This window comes from Theobroma umbraticum, unplaced genomic scaffold (genome assembly GCF_002168275.2).
Source record: "Theobroma umbraticum cultivar Fairchild unplaced genomic scaffold, ASM216827v3 scaffold_239.1, whole genome shotgun sequence".
Lineage (NCBI taxonomy): Eukaryota > Viridiplantae > Streptophyta > Magnoliopsida > Malvales > Malvaceae > Theobroma > Theobroma umbraticum.
The window spans coordinates 387452-400216 of NW_018397273.1; positions in this window are offsets into that span (position 1 = coordinate 387452).

Consider the following 12765-nt stretch of genomic DNA (forward strand, 5'->3'; position numbering starts at 1 on the left):
AAATCTACCATTTCATTCTTTCTTTTGATTGATGTTTCAGAACAGCCAAACAACCCGAAAAAAGTTCTAAGTTTTGAAGCACAAGAGATTACTGATAAACAATATAAACAAGAAAGAAACGAAAGAAGGAATTTCTTTTCTTTTGGTGGTAAAGCAATTCTTTCTTTGTTTTGATTTGAATTTGATGTGTTTTCCTTTTTGGTTTTTGGTTTTTGTGGGCTGTAAAGCAGTATCATGGTTGTCTGGTACTGCAAGTTGATATGGCCTTATTTGGTATGCCCTGTACAAGGCATCTTGGCTGTAACACCCCCACCCCCACACACTCACTGGTTCATAATTTTTACATCCAACAACAGATGGCATTTACAGCAGTGGAATTACACCCAATACCCCAAAAACTTTACTCTTATTTCTGATAACAAAGTATTCTACTACGAACGATATACTCTATTGGTTCTAACCAAGGATTATTTTTTTATTCTTTTTATCCATATAGTATATGAAAACAGGGAAAAAAAAGGGACAAGCACACTGACTTGTATATAATGATGAAACAGAGAGCAAACAAATGTATAAGTATGCAATAAAGAAAGAATAAGTGAGAGAGATTCAAAGCTGTGGGGTTGCTATCCCCACCAGCCAGCTATGTTGACATTGCTCCTAACTCAGTGATTTTAATAATGTTGTTTTTATCTTTATTTTATTTTATAATATTTGTATACAGCTTACAGCAGCAGCAGATGACAAGGAAAAAAGTATTGCAAACTACTATAAAGCAAAGCCCAAAGAAAATACATAAACGGCTACCTCTACAGCTCCCTGCTCCCTTTTTGCCTTTTGTTTATTCTAAACTTTCATATGAAAGATGAGAACACTTTGGATTCTCGTGGCCCGAAGCATGAATGATGGAAGATAGATGGGGATGATTTCTAGGATGCGGCCAAAGTTGTTGCAGTTAGAGATACCCTTTTCTTTTCTTTCTTTTTTTTTTTCCTTTTTTGTTGTATCATGTATGGGTGAATATCAGCAGTCAGCAACACCAAATGCAGGGCATGATTGGGTATTTGAAACTGAAGAGCCATGACTCCAGGCTTCCATTATTTAATGTGTGACACCAAGGATAATCATAATGCAGGAACTACCTTGATTAAATATGTTTAAATAGATGTCAACGTCCAGCATTATTGTGGATTAAATGACATTTGAACCTCTGGAATCTGGGTTACTGCTAGAACTTCATCCTTGGTCTCACTCAAAAGTGTGTTTTCTTGTCATATGGACCTCTTGGTCTCACCCAAAATGGTTGCCATTTGCTTTTCCCAATCCGTCTTCACACTCCATACTTCATCAATGTTTCAATTTCCATTCAACCATATTTACATCATAGAATAATTTCTACATGTGAAAACAACACATTTCAAGAATGTTAGCAGCATCGGTCTTGATTTGTTTTTGCAGAAGCTTTGAGATTTAGGTGGAACTCATTTATTTAGCAGTCATCATCTCTCGGTTTCCTAGTTGCCTAGTTGCAGTTTGAATGGGATGTTGAATTGATGCTTTGAATGACTTTCACTCACCCATATCCATCATCAGCAAATCAAACCATACTTTTATGATCAAGGACTTGATTAAAGAGGAACACTTGATAATTACAAGAATGCCTTTCTTTCTTTTTTTCCTTCCTATGTTTGAAATCATACGAATATAGTGATATTGATTTGTTACAAAATGTAGTATCCAATACCAATTGCCCAAATGGAAATTGGAACAACTTTAAGTTGTCAAATTGGTGATAGCGATGACATGTGTCATGGTAGTAAAAGAGAGTCATAAATTTAATATCAGTTAATTCATACAACTTTTATTTAACAAGATGTATTTTGTGAAAAAAAACAGTAAGATTTAATGAGCCAAAACGAACAACATCTTGTAGGTTAGTGGATTAAACAATGAGACCTAATGGATCATAATAAATAATATCTTATAAGTTAATATAAATTATGACAAAATTAATCTAAATTTCATATATTATAATCTTATTAATTTAACTTATAATCTATAAAATTTTTTTTGAAAAAAATTTATATAATTTGTATAATTGCTATTATTATGTTTACAGAGACAATGAAATCAAGACAACCATTCAAGCTCATTGATCTATGATTGCAGTAGCAATGGACCTTTTTGGAAAACCTTAATTAAATAAGGTTTTCCAAACACATGGAGCTTGATGAATTCCACTTAAAGGTGGAAGTTGACATGCCAGTTTGGGTTTCCATGGAAGAACATGAATAGCAATGACCAATACACTCATCTTGTTAACATTTTTGTAGGTTTTGGACATTGGGTTTTCTACTACCAATGATAGGAAATTGCTGTTCTCCCTTAAAGTTACTTTCTCAATCTAACCCACAATTTTCTTCTCACTTGGTATAACATGGCTGTTGTTCCAGGAACCCTGTTTCCAACAACTTTAACATTGAATTGATTTAAACATGCAATTAGTTGGTGAAAGAATTTATTGGAAGCGGAAATTCATCAAACCTGGTTTAATGATCAAGGTAGAGGCAGAGATTTATGATGTCCATGACAAGCAAGGTAAATATACTCAGAAAGAGTATCGTTCTCCAACGGCATTTTGCGCGATGAATTGGGCTCATCGAGCCAAGCAATGAGCCCATGGTGCAATGTTAAGATATATGGGCTCCAATCCTAACTTCTAAAAAGCATATTGACATATCCAGCAAACTTCTTTTGGAGAGGATGGAATGAAAGTGTCCACCTTGTTATGTTATGTTTTGATTTTAGCAAGAGATGAGATAAGTTTTAAATATATAAATAATTCAATCAATAACTTGAAACTTGGGCTTATATCATACAAAGCTAAGCTTAAAGCAAAGTAAGATTAGACACATGAAATCTAAGGGAGGCAATTTATCAACACCATTCTTTTGCTCAAACAATTTGATAACATCCAAAGGTTTCATATAAATAAAGATCTTCTTTCAGTTAATAAATATATTTTTTAAATTGAAAATATATGTACATAATAAGTGATATCAGAATAGACTCAACTCTTCACTGATGTGAGATATCCCATGAGAGATATCAAGATCAAGGTAGACTTGAATCAAAGTAAGTCTCTTTATCTATGAGTGAAAGAGTCGGTACAATGAGAGCATTATGTAATTGGATATGGTAGAATGTCACAAATCACATATTAGTAAGAGAATTTTGAGCTTAATAAAGATCCATTTGTTTTGACGTAAAATATTTTTTGCAAAATGTTTTCATGACTTATACTTGTTTAGAAAATGAAAAATTTATTTCAAATGTAAACATTTTATAGGTAAATAGGAAAAACACCCATTGACTATGTAAAACGTTTTACGTCTCTCAAAGGTTTAAAACATTTTCCTAAGAACATAAAAAAAAAATTCTTTTATATTAAACCTAGCAGTATAAGTTTAGTGAATATTAATTCTTTTTATGAAAATTGATGAATATTAACATTTAACTTAGAGCATGTTTAGTCTGGCTTTTTCTTTTGTTTAGCTTAAAATCTATTTGAAGTTCTTATAAAAAAGAATAGCTTTTAAAATTAAGTTAAAACTATTTGATAAATCTACTTTTTATAAACTCTTTATTATAAATAATCTGTTTGGCAAAACAGCTTATATAAATTTTAATTTTGATTAAAATTACTATAAAGGGTATTTAATAAATCCAGAGAAAAAAATTGAATCAAATTAAAAAAAGATGAATGTGAAAAAAAATATAATTTCTCTTATAATATTATGAATTGCTGAAAGATAAAAGAAGAATATAAAAAAATATTTATTGTTATTTTTTAAAGATTGATTTGAAATTTATGACTTTTGAAGCTGAACAAAATTGATGTTACATACAAAGAGGAGAACCCAAGGTGGTATTAATAATGGATCCAATTAGGTCAGGAAAATCACGTTTAACCATTAATTTGCCAACATAAAAAATATAATTCATAATATATATGTCTATAAAGAAAAAGAATAAAAAGGAAATTAGAAAGAAATAACATAGGAGTTATGTGATGGTTAAGAAACAAGTATTAAAATTTATAGATGTAGCACATATCATCATTGCACCGTTGAATGTCATGGCATGTAGACGTATTATGTACACAAGCTAAAACCTTGATGATAGGACTTTTCGTGGGAGCTTGCAAAGGTGATTTCTTTCAAAAAATTCTCTAAGTGAAAGGATACCTTTAAGTCCCACTAATCTGAAGGGATGGCTCGGAACACATCCTTAATTAAAGGTTTCTACTCATATGAAGGATTTGTATCCACAAAAATATTATTTTTGCCTACAAACGACTATCTCGATGATGGGATTTACCTAGTAAATTTACGAATGTGAGTTTCCTGAGTATTTTCTTAGGTGAAAGAGTATCTCTGGATCCCATTAGTATGATGAATGAATTTGGGAACTATCCTTAATAAAAGGTTTTTGTTTGGCATTATCTAGATTTTATCCCAAGCATTTCATAATTGCATCATGCGTACGTCATACTCGAAAGACCAAATAAAATATTTTAATTTGTTAATAGAATAAAAAATAAAATAAATAAATAATAATTAAGGAAACATAAGAATAATATCAATAGTTTAGGATACCATATAATTAAATGGTACCATTCGTAGAACAGGCGTCATGGGGATATTAATCCTTCATTGTGCGTAACCATACTCCCACACTCAACTCTAAAAATAAAATACGTAGATTAATTTGTTATTCTTTAGATAAATCTAAAATCGATTTAAAACTTTGTTAAATAGAACAAATTTAATAGGTGGCCAATCGCATCTAGATAAAAAAGATTGGTGGCGACTCAATTTTTTCATGTCTAGCAGTCGGGTTCTCGATTTCGCATGTTACAATAGTGGTTTTAACATGTTTTGTCTAAATTTAGATAAGAAAATATGCTTGTTTTAATTTAGTTAAAGAAACATATTTTATCTTAATTTAGACTAGAAAACATGTTTGTCTTAATTTAAACAAGAAAACATATTTTTTTCTTAATTTAGACAAGAAAATATGTTTGTTTTAATTTAGAAAAGAAATATGTTTTGTCTTAATTTAAACAAGAAAAACATGTATGTCTTAATTTAAGACAAAAAATTTTTTTGTCTTAATCTAGACAAGAAAACATGTTTGTCTCAATTTAAGCGAGATAACATTTTTTATCTTAATTGATGACAAGAGTTCTATTAAATTAAGATAATGTTAAAAGGATTCTTGCAAAATGAATATAGACATTCATGTTGATAAAAGGAGACTTCATGTTTGACTAGTACTTTTTTATTTATTAATAATTTTTTTAAATAAAAATAGATAATAATATATCAATAACTTTAAATGATAAATAAAAAATTAAATTATTTATTCTTTACTTTTAATTTTGATAATTATAAAGCATGTTTGATGCATCCATAACTCTAAATGGATAGTCAAGATTGATTCAAAAGTATTTGATTTTGATTAAACATTTGAGGTAAAAGTTTTAATAGAAGGAAAAGAGATTAAAAGAAAAGAAATGTACGTATCTTTCTTGAAAAAGTTTCAACTGTCATTTCTCTCTTTTTCTTCCTAGCTTTGCAATACCTCTCTTCCTTTCTCCCATTCTTGGCTTAATTTTTTTTTAAAAAAATAGCAATTTATTTTTAAAAAGAAAAGAGAGCCAAAATTAGTTACCATCTTGTAGTCTAGCATTCCACACCTTGTCCACTCAAGGTTCAAGTTGAAATCATTCTTGAAGAATAAGTTATAAACTTGTTTGATCGAGAAATCAATCATTGGTGTGGTGGTGTACAAAAATAAGAATCTCAAAATAGAAAGTACGTTTTATCTTATGTTAATAAATTCTTAATTTTAGGATGTGATTATCTTAGTTGCTATATGAATGACATGATTGACTTCTTGTGTAATTGGACTGCTTGCTTTCTTTATAAATAAAATTTTTTTGAAATCTATTCTTTACACAAACACATCAATACACTTAGATACAACTCCATCACTAACAAGCTAAAAAAGAATAAAAGAGACAAATTCTCAGAAACTCGAGATAGAATAAAAATGAAGTTTACTAAGGTAATGGAAATCATAGAAGCTCCTTACCAAAAAATGGGAAAAGGTATGAGCAGAGAGTGAGAAATTTGAAGAGAACAGAAGTTTAAGAACGAATAATGACAAAAGGAAAAATGAGAAGCTAGAGCATAAAGTGGTGGGAGATAGCAGTGCGACGTAGAGTGTATCGATAAAAGAGGGACATATGGGCAAAGCAAGGTCAAATTGAATAGCAGACATAAAAAGGTATCAATGATAAGAATCGAAGGAAGGAAGGAAGAAACAAGGAAAAAAGGTTGGGAAGGGTTCGTGAGGATAAGGGGATAGGAAGAAATGATTTTTAAGGCTTGCAAGGGGGTGAGATTTGGGTATCAGACAATTACAAAAGATTACCAGGATGAGCAAGTTGGAGGTCAGACACGATCTTAGAAAGGGAAGATAATTAGAAATAATATGTGGATGGATGTGAGGAAGGAGATGGTATGAATAGAGGGCTAAGTTTGAAGAGAAGATGAAAAAAAGATAATAGGTAATAATCAAGAAACACTTGAGAAGAGAAACTAAGAATTCAAAAGGGTTAGAAATAGATATTGGGTTAAATAGTGAAAATAAAGAAAATGAAAGTTCAAGGGGTGGAAGAGCATTGAAAACTTATGAGACGAGCAACAACTTGGGTATGCAATTTAAGAAGAGCAGAGAAGAAGTGTTGAAAGGTTTTGCAAAGATTAAGGTTGGGGAGCACAAAAGAGGTCAACGTTGAACATGAAAAGGAAATTAGAGACAACTATGTGTGGTTTAGATTTTTTAAAATGTTAATATTATCTTAAAACATAAGAGGTTTAGGAAGGAGTAAGAAAAGAAAGGCGGTGAGAAATATGGTAGGCAAGAACAAGCTCGACATGATTTTTATATTGGAGATAAAATTGCAATCTAAAATTTAGGGTATGTATAAGAAATTATGTGGGAGGGATAAGATCAATAGTTAGTTTGTTAAATCGGTTGATAGGTTAAGAGGCTTGATAAGCATTTGAAGAGATGATTTTTTTTCGTTTTAAGTGAGTGTGCGTCTAGCAGAACTTACATCATGTTGATAAGGAAAGTTACTAAAATTAATAAAATGTGTGGATTCATGAATGTTTATGCATCGAAAAATGAATTGCTACAAAGGAATTTATAAAGTGAATTAAAAGAGTGAATGAATGAAATGAAGTAGTATGGTGTGTAGAGGGAGACTTTAATACAGTGAGGAATGAGCAGGAAAGAATTGGTAAGGGAAACATCAGTAGGTCACTTATGGAGTTTAGGGAATTTATTCATGGCTTGGCTATAGTGGGTTTACCACTCATAAAGGATACATTTATTTGCTGTGGCTATAAAGAGGGCTGGGTGTTTAGTCGATTAGATAGATTTTTGCTTGATGTGAAGTGGTTGGAGTATGAATAAGGAATTACTCAAAAATGGCTATCAAGTTCACTTTCAAATCATAATCCGATTGTAGTGAGATCAAATAGAGTGGAGTGAGTGCCTAAACCATTTAAGTTATTCAACTATTGGTTAGATAAGAAAAGTTTTCAACATGTGGTTACAAAGGTTTAGGATAGATATGATCAGCCAGATGTTGAAAATAGTGGGATTTGAAGTAAACTGAAGGACTTGAAAATCATTATACCTTAGGCGGCACACAACAAAAAGTAAAATAGAAAAAAAAAAATTTTAGGACTTTCAAGTTCAATTCTAAGAGGAAGGGTTTTAGCAAGGAAAAAAAGAGGAATTTGTGAAAAAGAAAGTTGAGCTATAAGGCCTTGACTATAAAAAAGAGAAAAAATGGCTTCAAAAAACAAAGATGAAATGGATGAATGCTGGTGACAAAAATACATGGTATTTCCATGTTATGGCATCAACTAGGTAAAAGGTTAACAAAATTGAGAAAGTACAAGTTGAAAATAAGGTTAAGGAGAATCCAAGTAGCATTAAACAGGTTGTGGCTCATTTTAAGTTGTATCGAGAAATATTGGTTATTGAATTGGCAAAGGTGGATTGGCAGTTTGGTAAATTGAAACACAAATTGACAAACATGCTTAAGAAACCCTTGAGGAAATGGAAGTGTGAAGAACAATCTAAAGATGTGGTGGGAATAAAGCACTGAGACTAAATGTTTCAATTTAAACTTCTTCAAAAATCAGTGGAATGTGATTAAAAATGATGTCATGCTTTTTATGGAGGAGCTTATAGACATGAGTAACTTGGAAGAGAGGTAAACATCTCATTTATTACATTGATTCCAAAAGTTGAAAACCCAGCATCATAGAGGGAATATAGACTGATAAGTTTGGTGGGCAGCTGGTAGAAGATAACAGCAAATACCTTGGTGAATAAACTGAGAAAAGTGATAAAAGAGGTGATTGGAAGAAATCAATTTACATTTATTAAGGGAAGGTAACTTATGGATTGTGCGCTCCTTATGAATAAGGTGGTGGACTAGATGAAAAAGGGAGGTTTAGAAGAATGATTCTCAAGTTGGATTTTGAAAAAGCATGCAATAGTGTTTGTTGGAAATTCTTGGATCTAATTATGACTAAGATGGGATTTAGGGAAAAGTGGAAAGGAAGGATTAAGGAATGTATGACAATTGCGAAAATCTTAGTACTGGTCAATGGATCATTGACATGATAAATTGAAATAAAAATGGGATTAAGACAAAGGTGTGCATTATCTCCTTATCTTTTCAACATTGCTGATGAAGCACTAAGTTTAATGACGAGGAAACGGAAGAGATAGGAATGTGTAGAGGAGTGGAGATTGGAAATAATGGGTTCTCAACTTCCCACCTTCAGTATATTGATGACACGATTTTATTCTATAACTCAAGTTTAGAAAATCTTTTAGTGCTGAAAAGGATGTTTTTAAGGAGTTTTGGGTCTCAAATTTAATTTTCACAAGAGTCACTTGGTTAGCATAAGAGTTGAGCAAGACACACGTTTACTTGGGTAAAAAAGATTTCATGTCTGGTGAGGTCACTTTCAACCACTTACTTGGGGTTACCTTTGGATGTTAATTACAAGTCAGCATCTTTTTGAAAACCGATGTTGGATAAGGTCGAGGCTAAACTTGCTGGTTGAAAGGCAACGACTCTTTCTTTGGGAGGGATAACAATATTGCTAAGGTCAATATTGGCAAGTTTGCCAACATTCTATATTCCTTGTTACAAATTCCAATCAATTTGAAAAATGATCTTGAAAAAATGCAAAGAAAATTCCTATGGGGGTACGAACGACAAAAGGAAGATTCATTATGTTGAGTGGAAAAAGCTATGTAATTACACATAGTGTGATGGCTTAAGGGTGATTGACTTAGAAATGAAGAATAAGGCATTGTTAAACAAGTAGATTTGGTGAATTAAGGAAGAAAAAGATAGTTTGCGGAAAGAGGTTTTGATTAGAAAAACTGAAGGTGACTGTACTGTCTTTTACTAAACATTAGTGTAGATAGAAAAATGTCAACTTTGTGAAAGAAAATTAATAGCCCCCTATCTCCGACTTAACAAAATTTTCTTGCAAGTACAATTTAACACTTGTTTCGCCATTAGCAATGGTGAAAATTGAGGTTTTGGCAAGATGAGTGGATTAAAGGGAACATTTTGGCGCAATCCTTTCCAAGGATTTTTGCTTTGGTTGAAAATAAAAAAACAAAGAGAGATTAGTGAATTCAGGAAATGAGAAGATGAAAAATGAATTTAGACTAGCGAACTTAAGAAACAGCTCTTTTGGGAAATTACACTATGGCTACGTCAAAAAGTGCTACGAGAGTTTTAGGTAAGCAAAGAGTTAAAAGATGAACTCATATGTAAAAAGAAGCAAATGTGAGATACACCGCAAAATCTTTCTGTAAGTATACATTTACCACTGCTGATAATAATGATGGGATTTGAAAATATGTTTGAGCAAATTTAGCCCTTTATAGAATCGAGATCTTTGTTTGGCAATTGTTGCATGGCAAAATTGGAGCCAAGAATGAACTTATTAAAAAAGGAGTTAATGTAGTGTGTTTTGTGTAACATGGAGGTTGAATCCTATAATCATCTATTTGCTAAATGTAAAGAGACTTGGAAAGTATGGGTGGGGAGGCATAGATTTTTGGGTGCAATTTAGGTATCCCCTAGAAATGTTAAAGGGATATTGGAAGCATGAAACAAATGCCATCTAGGAAGTTTAGACAAAATGACTTAGAAAATGACATTCTTTGCAATAGTATGGAATATATAGAAAAATATGAATGAGATGGTCCTTAAAAGAAGTGAGTGAGATGCAGAAAGATGTTTGTTGATGGCTAGAATTAGAATGGCTTAGTGGGCAAATGCTAAGTGGCCTAGGGAATTTCTATCAGTGTTAAATGTGTATAGACAGCTTGCTATACAAGGTCAACCACAAAATAGAAGACAAGAAAGAAAAGGGATCGATTAGGAGTACCCTTAAAATGGACAATTGAAATTCAATGTCGATAGGGCAACAATGGAATGCTCAAGGCCAATTGGAATAAGAGGTGCTTTAAGAAACTCAAGAGGGTAAGTTAAATCCTTATTCTCTATTTCAATCGACATTGCAGATTCAAATCTCGCAAAAAGTATTGGCAATAATGGTGGTTTTCCTCATTTTTACAACATCACACTAGAAAAAAAGTCAATGACTTCTCACTGAGAACTATTCAAGTAATGCGGTGAAATGGATCAAAGATGCAAACATGACACCTTCGAGAATAAGAAAATCGTTGCTGCAAATTGAAAGAATGAAAAAAGAATTGACTAGGTGGGACCTAAGACACATTTTGAAGGAGGCCAATCAAAGAGCAGCTAATCTTGCCAAGGAATGAGTATTTCAACAAATGGATATCTTGAGAGTGTTTAAGTAAGCTTTGGAGTTTTCTTGCTGGTTTATGTCTTTGCTGAGTTGTTAATGTGTATAAGTGGAGCTAGTTGCTTTCAGAGGGAGAACAAGATGCTTGTTTTTGTTCAAAGCTGGAGTGTTTTACTAGGTACGATTGAGATTGACAAGTTAGGAATTTTATCTTTGAGTATAGGGAAATAGGTTATGTAATTTTGTTGATCATTGGTGCATTTACTTGTAGATGAATGCTAGGGTTGAGGTTTAGTTCCCTAAGTTTTTTTGTTCAGTCAAGGGTTGTTTTCTTGTTGCTTACTTTAGTAGGATGCGAATTTTGTGAAGTGTTTAGATTTGGGATGTGATGTTTTTGAAGGTCATGTGCTAAGCTAAAGAATATTAGGAAATATACTTACAAATAGGAGTATATGAACTAAATTCTTTTCTTTTCTACACATGTTTCCCAATGTAAAGAGTAAAGGGATTTCTATTCCCTTCTTATGAAATGAAAGTCATATTTTACCTTTTTAAAAAAATTAATATTTAACTCAAAATATTAAAAATATTAATAATTAGCTTTAAAAAATTTTTAACCTAAAATATTAATATTTAAATTATTCAGTACTATTAAAATTAGAAAATATATTTTTAAATAAAATCATCCAATGCAATTTACTATTTTTATGTATAAATTGAATAAATCTTACTAATAATTATAATAAAAAGTATTTCAATGATCATCATTTAATGAATACACATTTACAAATATAGATTTTGAATGTTTTACACAAATTGATAAATATTAATATTTTTATAGTTTTATGGTAAAAACAAATGGTGAGATGGAAATCTTTTTTAAAATTAAAACTTACTTTCATTACAATATATGGTTAAATGTTTGGAAAATATAATTATAAAATTTTCCTTTTTTATTTTTAATCTTAACTTTAATATGAAAACCAAAAGATAATGTTCTTTTGTAATCAATTCCTATTTATCATTTCAATACCCAAATAACCCCACAACTAATATTAAAAAATATTTCCTACAAAATGATCCAAACAATAAAATATAGTTTTTACAAGATTATTCAAATAATAGAAAATATTAAATTTTTTCATAAAATATTTTACATAAAAAAAATTTCTCTCTAACAAATTATTTTTCAATTACTAAATAAATTTTAAATAAAATTCTTTTTGCACTTGACAGATATAGTTTTTGAGATAAAAACATGAATGGTAACAGCCCACGTATTCCAAAGATAGGGCTTGGCTTCTCCCAATCTGTTCAGCAATCTGTCAAGCCAAGTGTCGACATCTAGGACCGAGAACGAAGGTCTCATCGGGTGGCATGACCACCATTGCTTTCTTCGTACTTTTGTTGTTGTTGCCATTACTATTACTCCGGTTGCTTGCTTTCATGACCACTATTCCAAAGATATACGCTATGCTTTTTTCACGCACGATATGAAATTTTTTCATTATTATTTTTTCATATTTTTTGTGAAAAATAGGAATTTATAATGTGATATGAATAACAAAATGAAAATTTAATAGAGTCTAATTTGATGTTTAATTTAAAATTAGTTGATATCAAACAAAAAATTAATTAATTTTAAATTAAATATTACATTGCAAAAATTCAATAAAACAAATACTATCTCTCAAAAAAATAAAAATAATGCCCATGGTTTTGGACATTCAAGATTCTAAGTAAATGAAATATATATCATGATTCATCAAATTTTTCTTCTTGCAAATAAACATGATTGCAATCAAAC